Source organism: Salmo salar, chromosome ssa13, assembly GCF_905237065.1.
Source record: "Salmo salar chromosome ssa13, Ssal_v3.1, whole genome shotgun sequence".
Lineage (NCBI taxonomy): Eukaryota > Metazoa > Chordata > Actinopteri > Salmoniformes > Salmonidae > Salmo > Salmo salar.
Window position 1 is genome coordinate 78,371,253 of NC_059454.1, and position 17,466 is coordinate 78,388,718.

At 43.2% G+C, this 17,466-nt stretch overlaps 1 long non-coding RNA gene across 1 annotated transcript in view; it reads left to right on the plus strand.

The window, feature by feature from the left end:
* Positions 1-3,554: 3,554 nt before the first annotated feature.
* LOC106567966 (vacuole membrane protein 1) overlaps positions 3,555-17,466 on the plus strand; it is a 59,516-nt gene continuing 45,604 nt past the window's right edge. The window contains exon 1 of the long non-coding RNA XR_006758633.1: positions 3,555-4,668. This is a non-coding gene — a long non-coding RNA (vacuole membrane protein 1). The remainder of the gene's footprint in view (positions 4,669-17,466) is intronic.

Here is a 17,466-nt window from a genome sequence, read left to right on the forward strand (position 1 = left end):
CATTTTGTGTTGTGGATATTCTTTTGCCCATTCAGTACTAACATAGTTCAATGCTTTATCTTTTGTTTTATATGTAATGTGGGTGCTTTGGTGTGTTTGGATCCCAGGAAGAGTAGCTGCTACGACCTCCAACGAGCCATCAAAACAACAAGATCGAATCAGAACTAAGATTGAATCCTACTGCGCCAGATGTGGCACGGCTTGCAAACTATCACGGATTACAAAGGGAAACCCAGCTGCGAGCCGCCGAGCGATGCAAGCCTACCAGGCAAGCTAAATGCCTACTATGCTCACTTCGAGACAAGCAAACTGAACCATGCATGAGAGAACCAGCTGTTCTGGACTACTGTGTGATCTTGCTTTGCGTAGCCAATGTAAGTCCTTTAAACAGGTTAACTTTTGCAAGGCCACGTGGCCAGACAGCATACCAGGACGCGTGTGCTAACCAGCTGGCAAGTGTCTTCACTGACATTTTCAACCTATCCCTTACCTGGTCTTTGATACCAACTTATTTCAAGTAGACCACCATAGTCCCCGTGCCCAAGAATGCCAAGGTAACCTGCCTAAATGACTACCTCCCCGTAGCACTAACATCTATAGCCATGAAATGCTTTGAAAGGCTGGTCATGGCGCACATCAACACCATCATTCCAGACACCCTGGACCCCCTCCAATTTGCATACTGCTCCAACAGATCCACAGATGACGCATTCTCTATTGCACTCCACACCTGGACAAAAGGAATACCTATGTAAGAATGCTGTTCATTGACTACAGCTAAGCATTCAACACCATAGTCCCCTCCTAGCTCCTCACCAAGCTCAGGATCCTGGGATGAGGCGGTGAGGGTAGGCAACAGCACATCCGCCACACTGACCATCAACACCCGGGCCTCTCAGGGGTGTGTGCTTAGTTCCCTCCTGTACTCCGTGTTTACCCACGACTGTGTGGCCACGCATGACTCCAACACCCTCATCAAGTTTGCTGACAACACAACAGTGTTAGGACTGATCATCGACGACGATGAGGCAGCCTATAGGGAGGAGGTCAGAGACCTGGCAGTGTAGTGCCAGGACAGCAACCTCTCCCTCATCTTCAACAAGACAAAGGAGCTGATCGTGGACTACAGGAAATGGAGGAGCAAGCCCACCCTCATCCACATCAATGGGGCTGTAGCGGAGCAGGTCTAGAGCTTCAACTTCCTTGGTATCCACATCACAAAGGAATTAACATGGTCCACACACACCCACACAGTTGTGAATAGGCATGACAGCGCCTCTTCGTTCGCAGGAGGCTGAAAAGATTTGGCATGGGCCCTCAGATTCTCCAAAGTTCTACAGCTGCACCACTGAGAGCATCTTGACTAGCTGCATCACCGCTTGGTACGGCAACGGCAAGGTACCCTACCGCAAGGCGCTACAGAGGGTGGTGAGTACGGCCCAGTCATCACTGGGGGCCGAGCTCCTTGCCATCCAGGACCTCTATACCAGGCTGTGTAAAAGGAAGCCCCAAAAGACTCCAGCCACCCAATCCATAGACTGTTCTCTTTGCTTCTGCAAGGCAAGCAGTACCGGAACATCAAGTCTGACACCAACAGGCGCCTGAACAGCTTCTATCCACAAGCCATCAGATTGCTAAATAGATAACAAAATGGCTACTATCCGCATTGACCATTCTATTGTTATTTTTGACTGTCTCTATGCACACTCATACTCACTCTATTAAAATTCTACATACACACACACACATCCATACTGACTCTACACACATGCACACACTCGCATACAATCATCATGTACGCTGCTGTTACTCTGTTTATCATACATTCACCTTATCCCTATACATATTTCAAATAAAATCAAATAACATTTTATTTGTCACAAATGCGCCAAGTAGAACAGGTGTAGACCTTACACTGAAATGCTTACTTACTAGCCCTTAACCAACAATGCAGTATTAAGAAAAATAAGTGCACTGATCCTGGAACTGACCTTGTAAATAATTTACTTACATTCCCGTGTTCTTTTATTTCTATTTCTCGTGTTTTTTGTTGTTGTACTTGAATTTTTGTATTTTTATAGTACTACTGATAATGATTACTGCATTGTTTGGAAAGAGCAAGCAAGAAAGGCATTTCACTGTACTGGTGCATGTGACAATAACACTTGAAGTTAAGGGTTAGGATTGAGCCAGCATGTGGACATGAATCTAGGTTACGGGTTAGGTTTCGGATTAGAGTTGAGGCTAAGGTAAGGGTTGAGCCAACATGTGGACATGGATCTAGGGTTAGGCTTACGGTTAGAGTTGAGCAAGAAGGTGGATATGAGGGCCTCCCGAGTGGCGCAGTGGACCCATGAGGCGGCGCACAATTGACCCAGCGTCATCCGGGTTAGGAGAGGGTTGCACGCTGACATGGTCGCCAGTTGTGCAGTGTTTCCTCTGACACATTGGTGCGGCTGCCTTCCGGGTTAAGCGAGCAGTGTGTCAAGAAGCAGTGCGGCTTGGCGGGGTCGTGTTTTTGAGGACACATATCTCTCGACCTTCGCCTCTCCCTAGTCCGTACTGGAGTTGCAGTGATGGGACAAGACTGTAACTGCCAATTGGATAGTATGAAATTGGGGTTAAAAAAAAAAAAAAATTGGGGAATATGAAGGTAAGGGTTAGCTTTATTCACTTATTAATCTCACATTTTATTGAACAAACATTTAAATCATGAACTGCATTTCAGTTAATTCCTGAACAGACAAATAATATAATGACAATGCAACCCTATCGGCCCTGGTCAAAAGTAGTGCACCGAATAGGGTGCCATTTGTGACGCAGAGTGTGTGCCAGCCAGTGTTAATATCCTGTGACACTCTGAGCCTAATGAGTGTGGGTCAAGAGGAGAGAAGGGGAGAAGGGGAAGGGAGTCTATAAAGCCTTTAATATGGTTGTCAGGGATTAGGGCCTTAAATCCTCCAACACCCCTCAGCCTCAGACGCCTACTTAAACACACTGGGATAGGATCAGCCAGCGTGCCAGCTCAAGGCCAGCCACCATCTGATCTGCCCGTTTTCTCATCCTCTTCTCCCTCCCCCTTATCTTCTTCTTTACCTCCTTCCCCTCGTCCTCTTTTCCCTCCTCCTCTTCTTTCCCTCTTCCCTCCCTCCTCTCTTCTTTCCTCAGGTTATGGCGTCAAATACATTCTTTCTTGTCTCTGCTGGTGCTGGTCACCCTCTTCTCCATCGCTCTCTCTGTTGAAGGAAAACATCAGAAGATGAAGTGTGTGTGTGTCACGTCTGTAATACATTAGGTGTTCATTTGGTACAGTGTGTGTGTGCATCAGGGGTTGCTAATTAACATTCCTAAGCCTTTATAAAGCTGTTGTCTCCCGAGACCTGAAAAGCTGAAAAAAAGTTTTAAACGTACTACACACTTACCTTCACCTGCCCTATTTACCACCTGCCCTATTTACCACCTGCCCTATTTACCACCTGCCCTATTTACCACCTGCCCTATTTCATCAGTACATTAGCTGTACCACATGAACAGCTAAAGTACTGATTACACACACACACACACATCTTACCAAATGAACAGCTAATATACCACAGTAAAAGTGTCTCCAGACAGAATAGCTTTAAAGCTGCAGCACCAAATATATTATTGTCCATGTTAAACTCCTAAACTCTAGTCCTAATGTGTTACGTCATTCATTCTTGGTAACCCTGAAAACAATTGGACATGGCTGGCACTTCCCACCCAGGCTTTTTAATAGGCCATGAGAGACGCTGCTGGGGCTTATCATGTTATTTTCTTCCTGTGTTCACTTGCGTTTTCTGGGAAATGAGTTCGGTGCCAAAAAAACTCCACAGTGTTCCCGTAATCTACAACATCACTGGCTCTTCCTGAAAACAACCTGTCTGCCCATGCTTGAGGTGTTTGGTCTATCTACTGTACTATCAATGGAGGGAGAGATGGGCGGGGGAAGAGCTGACTTCCTTGTAGAAGAACAATTATTCTGCACTTCTTTGTCTGTGTTGTTCTGAATCTGAACACTGCTACCCTATGGGCCTGTCCTCTAAAACTCTCAACAGGCACGAACTTATATTTTCTCACTTTTGTTCTTTCTGCCTCTTTCTCTATCACTTGCCCTCTCTCACCCCTGCCACTCTCTGCTTCGCCTCTCTCTCTCACTTGCCCTCTTTCACCCTCTCTGCCCCTCTCCCTCCCTCACTCTCTCACTTGCGCTCTCTCATCCCTGCCACTCTCTCCCTCCCTCACTCTCTCATTTGCCATCTCTCACCCTCTCTGCCCCTCTCCCTCCCTCACTCTCTCACTCTCTCTCTCTCACCCTCTCCCCACTGCTCCCCCTCTCTTTCCGTGGCGCACTTTCACTTTCTGCCTCGTTTACCTTCTCTCACTCTCTTGGCCCTCCCTCCTGTCTCTAGAACAGAGTAGGGTGCACACGCACAACCTCCTACTGTCTCTCCTACTTCGTTTTTCTCTCACTCTGCCTGAGTCTCCCATGGCTGACTGTCTCTCTGTCTGCAGTGAAGCTGACACTGTCTCTCTCTGTGTGTCTGTCCCCTGTGTGCAGCACATGTCGAAGAGGTTCCTGTGGTGTTCCTACTGGGTAGGCTTGGGTAACTGGGGACTGGCATGCACACCTTCCTCCTGTACCTGGTAAGAACTCTCATTTTCCATGCAACTACACATTTCCACAATGGTCAGAGATAGCCTCAGAACACTGTTATATACCATGCAAATGCATGTTCATATTCAAAAAGAGAGAGCCTTATGACAATTTCATAGCAAAGAAATGCCTGCTGATGCTCAGATTGCAGCTAGCCTATAATCACTTTCATATACCATCCAAATCCTTGTTAATTCTCAGGTTGAAGTATCCTGTCTGTGTGATGTTACTTAGTCAGTCCCCCTGCGTATGTCTGTCTAAAACTCGGTATTGATGTTTTGTGAGTTGCTGCTAAGAGAGGAGCGGCTGTAATAGGAAGTTGGAACATCGCTAAAAGTTCAAGGAGATTCCCTGTGTCTCAGAGGGTAGGGTGTGTTTTTGTGTGCATGCGTGCTGGCATGCGTCACTGCATGCATTTGTGTGTGAGGTGTATGCGTGTGTGTGTGTGTAGAACACTGTGTTGTTAAGTTTCCCTCAGTGAATAGGCACACACTGTGGTGGAAAGGCGGGTAGCAGTAGTGTTTTGACAGGCAGGCAAAAAAAATAATGAGCGCACTCAATGACCCCGCTGACTGAGTGCATGCAAGGATAGCCAACCTCTCACTTCTCTTTTTCTTATCGCTCTCTTTTTTTCTTTCTCTGTCCCTCTCTCCCTCCCTCCCTCCCTTTTCTTTCTCTTTCTACCTCTGCTCTCCCTCTCTCTTTTCTCTCTCTTTTTTTTCTCTCTCATTCCACCCTCTTCTCTCCCTCCTCTCCTTGTTTTGAGCAGCAGTGCGGAGCGGAAAAATGGGGGCTGGCTGGCTCAAGATCTGGGCTTCCAAACATCTGGTAGTCTTTACAGCTTGCTCTGAGAGCATTATTAACACTTAGCCACCCATCTGTCATTTGGGAGCAGCGCAGTCACAGTCCCATTGCATTGCCCAGTGGAGCTGATCTGGAAACGGTGTCCTCCATTCTGTGTTATGGAGAGCCCACTCAAATGTAATTTGAGAAGTTTTTATATTATATTTTTTGTTGGGTGACCTGACTTACTTTCCAAGACGCCTGTCTGTTTCAAAGGAGGACGTTGCCATCTTATGGCCTTTTTGATGTATCAGTAGATTTTCAGTGCCTTTTGAGGAATCCGTTCAAGTGTCCTGCTTTTGAATGTGGAGCTGATTGAGACAGCTGGATTTATGGGGCTATTGCAGGGGATGAATTGGGTCATTGTGAGCTTGTGCTCCCTACCCACAGAGGCCTCGGTAGAACCATAGATGTATGGTTAGAACACTGCTCCTTATCTAAGCTATTACATTACATTTACGTCATTTAGCAGACGCTCTTATCCAGAGCGACTTACAAATTGGCTCTGTTGTCTATGACGCATGTTCACTTCTACAGGAAATGTTCACTACTACAGGAAACCATATGAATGTTTGTTATGATTTTTGCAATGTTTGATGGTTGCAGCGACTTGTTTATAGAAAAGTTTGTGGTCATACGCACATCCTTAAAAATGTAGGTGCTGGGCTAATAAAGAATACTTGTAAAGAACAGGAAGGCTCGCACACTGTTTATGCTTCGCCAATTCACCGCTTTATTGTCAACGTGACTTGTTTCCTCTTTCTAGATACTGTCTTCTTCTTCACAATGGTTGATGCAGCTTTCCTGCTTGGGTTGAGGGGGTTCACTGTGAACCCATGCCCTTTACCTTCTGTGAGCAGTAGATGGCGACATTTGTCTGTGAATGTGAGTCAGACACTGCATGCAACGTATGTAGCTGTACTGGCCATGTTCGAGAGGATCAAAACTGTAATGTATCATGGGTAAATTGTGACTGATTGATCTACAAATAATAATGAGTAGGTATTTATGGTGCAAGGTACATTGCAGATCACTCAGTCGACAGTCGCCTGCACTGTTGGCTGCGATGTTAAACAAGCTCACCCAGCAAACCAAAATTTGTTCTGTGAAAGTTCCCAGAACATTCGTTAGGTCATGCAAATGTTCTTATAACACATAAACTGTCCCGTTGCTGATAATTATAGAATGTTTGTATAAAACATTTGCCTGATGTTGCAAGAATGTTCCTCAAACAAATGTCATCTGTTCTTCAAAGGTTCCCAGAATGTTTCATTAGGGTGTGGGAACAGTCTGGTGAGAATATTGTGGGGACATCACAAAATATATGTTTCTGAAACACAAAAACTGTCCAGTTGTGCAGATGATTCTACAATATTTATTTAGGGTGCAAAAAAACGTTCACCTGATGTCACACGGATGTTCCCAGAATAACATCTAGTCTGTTCTTTAAAGGTGCCCAGAATGTTTCATTAGGCTGTGGGAACATTGGGTATATGACGAGAGAGGTTCCCAAAACACTAAAATGGTCCAGTTGTGCTAACATTCAGATAATGTTTGTATCAGGGTGCACAAAACATTCCTTTGATGTTGCTAGAATGTTTACAGAACAGCCTTTCCCAAAACATTTAATTAGGTTGTGGAAACAAGAGAGGTTCCCAAAACACAAAATTATGCTCAGTTGTGATGACATTCCTATAACGTTAGAATGTTGTCAGAACACCTGGTCTAACTTCTTTAAAGGTTCCAAGAATATTATATTCATTAATGGGAGTTGTCTGGGATGTTGCACGAATATTCCCACAGAACATTCCCACAATGTTGCACAATGTTCCACAATTTACAGATAAGTCAGTTTATATGATGTTCATAGCATGTTTATTTTAGGTTTGACATAATATACATTTTATCTTGTCTTGGATGTCCTCAGAAACATGTCAAGACCATTTAGAAAATTTTATATTTCATTTTTACCTAATATTACCACAACATTCTCAGCATGCAAATAAATGTGTAGCTCCTTAAAGCAGATTGGAATACATCCCCATTATATTTCTCTCCAGGTTTAATGGCCATTCACATTTGAAGGTGATATAGAGACACATGGCATTTTAATTCATAGGACATTTGAACAGCATTTAATCATACAAATACAACTAAAAAAATGTTACACTTCAAATGTTGACAATCAACAATGTTTGGTTCCCAAGCCAGGTTTTTTTTTATCCTCTGCACCACCAGGGAAGCTCTCTGTTCTGTGCAACCTTTATGAATATCACAAGAATATTCTTTCAACATTGTGGGAATGTTCTGTGCAACCTTTATGAATATCACAAGAATATTCTTTCAACATTAAGGGAATGTCCTGTGCAACTTCAACATTTTTAATAATGTCATCATAACTGAGCATATTTGGTGTTTTGGGAACCTATAGTGCATTCGGAAAGTATTCAGACCCCTTGACTATTTCCACATTTTTGTTACGTAACAGCCTTATTCTAAAATGGATTAAATAAATAAAATCCTCATTGATCTACACACAATAATGACAACCCATAATGACAAAACAAATACCTTATTTAATTAAGTATTCAGACCCTTTGCTATGAGACTTGAAATTGAGCTCAGGTGCATCCTGTTTACATTGATCAGCCTTGAGATGTTTCTACAAGTTGATTGGAGTCCACCTGTGGTAAATAAAATTGATTGGACATGATTTGGAAAGGCACACACCTGTCTATATAAGGTCCCACAGTTGACATTGCATGTCAGAGCAAAAATCAAGCCATGATGTCGAAGGAATTGTCTGTAGAGCTCCGAGACAGGATTTGTGTCGAGGCACAGATCTGGGGAAGAGTACCAAAAAAGAATGGGAGAAACTCCCCAAATACAGGTGTGCCAAGCTTGTAGCATCATACTCAAGAAGACTTGATGCTGTAGTCACTCCCAAAGATGCTTCAACAAATGACTGAGTAAAGGGTCTGAATACTTATGTGAATGTGATATTTCAGTTGTAGTATTTATTTTTTTTTCTAAATTTGCAAAAATTTCTTAACCTGTTTTTGCTTTGTCATTATGGGGTTTTGTGTGTAGATTGATGAGGGGGAAAAACTATTTAATCCATTTTAGAATCTGAATACTTTCCGAATGCACTGTATCTCTTGTAATGTATCCACACTGTTCCCACAACCTAATAAAATGTTCTGGGAACCTTTAAAGAACTCTGAAAGGCTGTGATGTCAACATTCTTGCAACATCAAAGCAATGTTTTTTTGCATCCTGATATAAAGACTATTTGAATGTCAGTACAACTGGACAGTTTTAGTGTTTTGGGAACCTATCTCTTGTCCTATCCCCACACAATTCACACAACCTAAAGAAACATTCTGGGAACCTTTTAAAGAACAGATTAAATGTGTTCTAGGAATGTTTTTGCAACATCAGGTGAATGTTTTTTTGCACTTTAAAAGAAACATTGTAGAATCATCCGAATAACTGAACCATTTTTGTGTTTTGGAAACATATATTTTGTGATGTCCCCACAATGTTTCCACCAGACTGTTTCCACAACCTAATGAAACATTCTGGGAACTTTTTAAAGTACATCAGGCGAATGTTTTAAACGAACATTGTAAAATCATCAGCACAACTGGACAGTTTTTGTGTTATGAGAACATTTGCTGCAACCTATCGAATGTTGTAGGAACTTTCACAGAATCAATTTTGGTTTGCTGGGAAAACATTACTGGTACATTGTCTTATTCCCTGAAAACTTTTGGGGAATGTTCTGTGGTGGTTGTTACAGATGTGTCCAACATTTTATTGAATGTTAGCAGAACATTCTAAACACTAAGTAGAATTTAATGGGAATCCTAGCTAATGTCCTGGAAAGGTTCCCAGTTTGCTGGGCATTCTCTCCTTTAGGAGGTAATGCTGCGTTCACATGCTATTGGAAACTTAGGCCTAAAATTAAGGTAAGTTATTTGCGTAAAGCTTCATATTGGTTGATTCTGATACTTTCAAGTGGGAAACTCAGAGCTCATGTTTCTACAACGAGTTTATAAGTAGGACAATTCTGAGTTTCCTAGTTCCGACTAGCATGTGAATGCAGCATAAGACCATTGGACTCAGTTATAGCATTCCTATAGGAAGTCACTGAGAGGTTATCAACCAGAGCTTCCTGTGGACATAAAGGGCTCTGCTTATGAGGCGTCCTGTGACTGAGTGTCGTCATGTGACATATTCATTCACTACTCTGGTGTCAGCAAGCATGTGACTATTTCACTACATGAGTATTGTCATGTGACTTTCACTTCCATTGTCTGACATAGTGGAGTGAGATATATATGTTTGTGAGTGTGTCTGTGTGTGTTCTAGAAGGTTGTCTTTTTTAGTGACTTCAGTCATCACTGTCTGAATTGTACAGAATGTTGCATTCTCCTGAACACTGCTGATTCCATATATTCTGGTATTATGTAATACCATCAGCACCCAGCATAGGGAGGTAGAGTCAATGCTGATGTCCTGACTGACTCACTCAGACAGTGAAGTGGAGACTCCTGTTCACTGACATTGGCAATTGCTGCACTTGTCTCCTTTTGTGTTTGTGTCAAAGTGAGACTTGGAGAGATTGAGTATACACTACCATTCAAAAGTTTGGGGTCGCTTAGAAATGTCCTTGTTTTTCATGAAAACATACATGAAATGAGTCACAAAATGAATTGGAAATATAGTCAAGATGTTGACAAGGTTATAAATAATGATTTTCAATTGAAATAACAATTGTGTCCTTCAAACTTTGCTTTCGTCAAAGAATCCTCCATTTGCAGCAATTACAGCCTTGCAGACCTTTTGGCATTCTAGTTGTCAATTTGTTGAGGTAATCTGAAGAGATTTCACCCCATGCTTCCTGAAGCACCTCCCATAAATTGGATTGGCTTGATGGGCACTTATTACGTACCATACTGTCAAGCTGCTCCCACAACAGCTCAATAGGGTTGAGATCCGGTGACTGTGCTGGTCACTCCATTAAAGACAGAATACCAGCTGACTGCTTCTTCTCTAAATAGTTATTGCATAGTTTGTTGCTGTGCTTTGGGTCATTGTCCTGATCTAGGAGGAAATTGGCTCCAATTAAGCGCCGTCCACAGGGTATGGCATGGCGTTGCAAAATGGAGTGATGGCCTTCCTTCTTCAAGATCCCTTTTACCCTGTACAAATCTCCCACTTTACCACCACCAAAGCACCCCCAGACCATCACATTGCCTCCACCACGCTTGACAGATGGCGTCAAGCACTCCTCCAGCATCTTTTCATTTTTTTCTGCATCTCACGAATGTTCTTCTTTGTGATCCGAACACCTCAAACGTAGATTCGTCTGTCCATAACACTTTTTTCCAATCTTCCTCTGTCCCATGTCTGTGTTCTTTTGCCCATCTTAATCTTTTCTTTTTATTGGCCAGTCTGACATATGGCTTTTTCTTTGCAACTCTGCCTAGAAGGCCAGCATCCCGGAGTCGCCTCTTCACTGTTGACGTTGAAACTGGTGTTTTGCGGGTACTATTTAATGAAGCTGCCAATTGAGGACTTGTGAGGCGTCTGTTTCTCAAACTAGACACTCTAATGTACTTGTCCTCTCCTCAGTTGTGCACCGGGGCCTCCCACTCCTCTTTCTATTCTGGTTTGAGACAGTTTGCACTGTTCTGTGAAGGGAGTAGTACACAGCGTTGTACGAGATCTTCAGTTTCTTGGCAATTTCTCACAATGGAATAGCCTTCATTTCTCAGAACAAGAATAGACTGACGAGTTTCAGAAGAAAGTTCTTTGTTTCTGGCCATTTTGAGCCTGTAATCGAACCCACAAATGCTGATGCTCCAGATACTCAACTAGTCTAAAGAAGGCCAGTTTAATTGCTTTTTTAATTAGGACAACAGTTTTCAGCTGTGCTAACATAATTGCAAAAGGGTTTTCTAATGATCAATTAGCCTTTTTAAAATGATAAACTTGAATTAGCTAACACAACGTGCCATCGGAACACAGGAGTGATGGTTGCTGATAATGGGCCTCTGAACGCATATGTAGATATTCCATTAAAAAATCTGCAGTTTCCAGCTACAATAGTCATTTATAACATTAACAGTGTCTACACTGTATTTCTGATCAATTTTATGTTATTTTAATGGACAAAAAAGGTGCTTTTCTTTAAAAAACAAGGACATTTCTAAGTGACCCCAAACTTTTGAACGGTAGTGTACATGGACACGACTGGCTGTTGGAGAAACGCACACACCACCCATGCGCGCGGCACACACACACACACACACACACACCTCTTCTGCCTTCGTTTGGAGTGGACTCATGATTCACCAAGCTACTTAGAGGGAGAGGGTAACTGCTCTTGAAAACAATAGAGTTGTCAATGCATCTCAAAACCAGAGGGTAGATCTGATTTCAAGGTTAGGCAGAGAGGCTGTGATGGCTGTAGTTCTCCTAGTGTGTGTATGTGTTTAGTCTCAGCTCAGACACATGACTCAGCACTCCTGCTTCTGGCCCATCTGCTCCAGCAACACAGGCCTTTATTTCCAGCCTGTCTCCTCTTTACCAACACTCTCTACCCCTCCACCCACACAGTGGGCACAGCTCTCACAGCAGGGGCCTGGGGTGGGGTGGGGGGTCTGTCCCTCTGCTCTCTGTCTCTCCCTGTGCCAGGCCACGTGAGAAGGGGAGGCAGGGATGGAGGAAGGGGGAGGGAGAGAGTCGCTGTGACTTGCTGAGGCGTGGTTCCCCAATAGCTGGATCTCGGACACAACAGTCTCCACTCCCAGGGGCTTTAGATTCCACATCCTACAGACGGATCTACGTCTTTGTCCTATACCTGAGCCCATCAGCAACTACGATGATGATGATGATGAAGACTATGAGGGATTTCCCTCTCGTCACAGCATCCAGAGCAGTTTTTGTGTGTGTTTGTGACGTCCTCCTAAATCATGGAAGATTGTATTGTGTGTTTTCTAGTGTCAACCACGGATGATGTGTCAGTATACCATTTAAATCCAGTTTTAATGGGCCTGGAATGGATGACTGAGACTTGGGGAAATCTAGGCGAAGCTGTAAATAGTTTTGATGAGAGCTCATTTGAGTCATCCACCATTAAATTGCATTCAGTAATGGCTGTTGTCATTAAGTAATTATGGGCAGCTTAGAAAATTGCTGTGATTAACAGTAAATCAACAGCAACAATGTATTCAAAAAACCATTATATTCCAAGTCTAACACATTTGTGTTTGGATAAACGCAACCAGGCCAGGGTAGTCCCAAACTCACTCACCCCCTCGCCGCTATTTCTGAGACTTGTCCTTTTTGTGTGTGTGTGTGTGTGTGTGTGTGTGTGTGTGTGTGTGTGTGGGGGGGGTGTAGTGTAACTTGTGAGTAGTGTAACTTGATTTCGCCTCATTTTAACAATCTGTCATGAAGAGCATATGTTCAAATTCATAAAAACAAGTTTTCCCATCTCAAGAGGTTAAAAAAATATATACTGTAGTAATACTAGTAAGTGCCAAATAAAGTAACAGGTTTGACTTTAACAGGGTTGACGATTTCATCTTAAAAAAGCCATAAATCCCCTTATGACAGGGGGAATAAAAGTTTGTGCAACAGGGAGTGGCAATTTAAAGTAAGCTTCACAAAAAATAAATAATTGTTAAAACATTTTTAGCCTGGCTGTCTGCGGGTAACGGGGTTGAAATGTTATGTTCGACCCGTTCACTTTTCCACCACAAATCACCAGAACATGGCCAAAAGGAGTAAAACTAGCTTATCTGCTTTTACACTATGGTTAGACTGTTAGATGTCTAATATTTCTTTAGAACATGTAATTTTTTTAAGGAATAGTTTCACCACATTAAAACAAGAGTTCAGTTCACGTAACAGGGTTGACCTGAACATGAGGGACAGAATCACTAATCACATGAAATCAATATTAATCTCCAGAAAGGACTTTGTCAAAGCAAAACAAAAATAACTGTTGTGTTATAATGATGGTGAAACTTGGAGACATTTTGGGATTAAGTGGATTCAAATCATCCTAGAAGTCACAGAGGGTGCACCAAGGGACATGTCAAAATGCTGAGCAAGGGGTACTTTATTAAATTATCCATGTGGTCTATATTAAAGGGCACTTCAATTACAGCAAGCTTTGGTGCACAATTTCTACTTATCAAAGGGACGCAAAAGGCACTCATTTCGTGGGAACGACCTGTGTGTGCACTCTTTATGGCTATCACCATACTGGCAGCTAAACCTCCAGAAAATGCTATCTGTACTTGGGATAATAAAAACACTAGAGTGTTTTGTAGCTTGTCTAAGCAGTGTGATTTACCATGTCTTATCTTTCAGAAGTAACCCAATGGATTGGCTAACTAAAGGAGGCATTCTGTAGTTTTCTATATCCAGCCTCGCGTAGGATTGTCTAAATTACACGTTGTAGAAAGGTTTGCATAGCGTATACAGATTTCCCCTGAAATTAAGTTTTACTGTTGGTAATTATGATGACCAACACAGCTGAAATTAACGACGACTGTCTCAGAGAGCGCCAACCAAGATCTGAGTATCTTTCCACTCAGTTGTATCAGTGTTGGACTATTGTCTTGTTAAGCTGGGTGTACACTCTGCAATTTTTGCCCCGATTTAGCTGCCCCAAACAAGTTTTTGAGATCGGCGGCAAAATCTCCAAGGGGTCAGAGATGCAATCTGAGGGCTACCGATCCCGTCCAGACGTCCCAATATTTTCAAACATGTTTGATTTTATCGGCACAATCTGCAATGCTCTTGTAGTGTGAGCTATGCAACGACAAGATTTGAGAACGGTGATCAGCAATAGCCAATGAGAGCTCGCCAGAGAAGAAGCCAGTGAGATGACGTTTTATCGCAAGACCCAGAATGTGTGTTGACTCTCGAACAGGAGAGTCTACAACTAGTATGCATTTGTACTTGCCAAAGTGTCAAATCGTTACAGCTCTGACGAGTTCTTTACACACAATGTTATTCAATTCAAAATGTATTGGCTAGGTATTTCACCTTTGTATGGCAAACGTGAGTATCTGACTGAAAACGTTTATGATGCTGCTTTGAGCCACAGCTCGTTCTAGCTATCTAATCACATCCTTGTTTTTGTGAGGCAGCGTGGTATCGAAAATCCTCATGACCAAGTGAAGAATCTTGTAGTGTGTGACCCCCTGTCTGTGCCACATCGTTTAGTGTGCCCACCACTACGTTGGCAAGACAAAAAACGACAGGAAAGACGTTCGTTTAATGTGAGAGGCTCAGCGACGTTAGGATTTTAAAAGTCGTGTAGTGTCTGCCCGGCATTAGAAGTTTTGGTGACTATCAACATTCATGTACACACTTATTCACATTCATCCAGAGAAACAAAGTTCACATGACCAGACTCCATTACAACCACACTGACACTTCCTCTGAAACACACACGCATACACGCACACATACACAAGTTGTTGTCCAGTCCCAGAGACTCAGTGTAACTTAAGGTGGTGCAGTAGTGGTGTGGCTCTGTGGCTGACAAGTTATCTGTACTTACCTGCCTATAGTCAGGGCAGGGGCCAGGTGGCTGACCGCTGGCCAACCCTCCCAACACGTCAGAACACAGTGCTACACAATAGAGCCCCTTTACAGAGCCCCTGGGTCTTTGTGTCAGTGAGCTGTGAGTCACGGCCCTGTGTCTGCTATCTGCCGGCTCACTGAAACCACATCTTAGTAGTGGATGAGGGGGGGGCTACACAGACACACACTTGTGGTGAAGGACGGGGAGTGCTCTGACAGGTGTGTGTGTGTGTGTGTGTGCGTGCGTGTTTGCATGCTTACTCTCCGTGTCAAAGGTGGCAGAGGAAACCTGTGGCCGTTCATCTATTTTCTGGTGTTAGAACTGGTGCTTTGTTTGTTGTCTTTGTGCTGTAGTGACACACCAAGATCATGTTCAAACCCCTTTGTAAACCTTCCTGTCACCTGACTTCACAATCCTTTTCAATGTCACTTCATCCATTGGCACATTTGAAATAGATCTTTACTTCAAATCAAATGGATCTAAGGCAATTTGAAGCAATTGGCCTACTGTATTTATTTTGAGCTGCATAGTAGTGGGCTTTATAGAACTGAATCTGATCTTTGATCCTAACCTACTAAAAAGCTGCATTAGTTACAGCATAAAGTTGACATGACTGTGCTGGTCGAGTCAGGCGTTTCACGCCCCCGGAGGTGGTGGCAGTTTCAGGGTTAATGTGTGCCACAGCTGCTCTAGGGGCTATTGTCCAACCAAACGGTAGTAAGCCTCAATGGAAAACAGGGCACAAAAGCGTGTGTGTTTCTGAAGGGCATAAACAAGAGGCACAAATGTCTTCATTCATCCGTTGATTCATTCATTCATTCATTGCTGCTCAGCACAGGTTGGCTTGTTTTGGCTGGTCTGTAGCTTGTTCTTTAGATGTTTGGGGCTGCTGGTGAACGATGCAGGTACGGTCAAAGTGACGTTGGACTAGCGCACTTGCAGTCTTTTGGGTGTCTATAGCTTGAGTCTGCTGCTTGGGAAAACATCTTGGGACTTACTCCTATAGTCCCATCAAAGCGGCATGCCAGAGAGATGTGTAAATAAGAACACTGGGTTAGTGTTTGTGTGTGCGCGTGTGTGTTTAGAACTGCTGAATCACACTCGCAACAATTTCTATCGCACAACTCGGTCATCTGAGGCATGTGGCTGAGTATGTCTACCAGCCTCTCCTTAACTGGACAGAGAAGGAACAGGACCATTGTTAACACCAAACACAACAGCCTCTCACTGTGAAAGAAAGCCACACAGCCAGTCCCCCTCAGAGGAAGGAAGCCATGCTAGACCAGAGTGGGGTTCGTCAATGTGTAACCCTTCTGGAATGGCAGAATCACGGCTACCACAGGAGGCCAAACCCAACCAGACCAGACCAGACCAGACCTGACAGTTTGAACCAACCAGAGGAGCTGAGAAAATCCTAGCACAGGCAGTAGTTCATTTGGTTAGCATGCCGTTGGGATGGTTTTAAACTGCATGGAAATGAGGAATTCTACAGAAGTGGTGTAAATTGCTGTCCGAAACCCCCCCCAAAAAAAGAAATAGAAAATACTTAATTCAAACCAAGTCAGTCATTAATATAGTACAAAGTCATCACCTATTTCTATTGAGAGTTGGCTGTCCCAAACCCTGACTTCATGTTTGAAAATAAAACAATTTCTTTACACTATTATTTCAATAGAACATCTTGTTGTTCTATTATTACATTGAAATACAGTCTACTGATCTAATTAGTAGTTGTATTTATTTTTAAACATCTTTTAAAAAAATATGCTGTCCCACCTTTTGTCACTACCAAAACACACATTAAATTACATTTTTTTTAACCTTAAGAACAAATTCTTATTTACAATGACGGCCTACACCTGCCAAACCCGGACAACGCTGGGACAATTGTGCACTACCCTATGGGACTCCCAATCATAGACGGTTGTGATACAGCCTGGATTCGAACACTAAGATGCAGTACCTTAGACCGCTGCGCCACTCGGGAGCCCTAATGTGAATGTGTCTTAAGTCACACCCCTACCAATATCACCAGGTGATGGGATTGCACCCCTCTCCAGCATGGCTCTACTGTACTGTACTGTACTCGAGTTTGCTCTACTTAAGTTTCTTACAATTGAAGAAAGGGCCCATGGACTCCTGATCTCATGGTCTCAATTCACTGGTTCTGGGGGTGGGACCAATGGGACCAATGTCCTGGTTTAAATCTTGGTCTTGGCTCCTGGATATAACCTTAATTGTTGGTTTACAAGCTGCCACCCTCGTGCTTCACGGTTGGGATGGTGTTCTTCGGCTTGCAAGCCTCCCCCTTTTTCCTCCAAACATAACG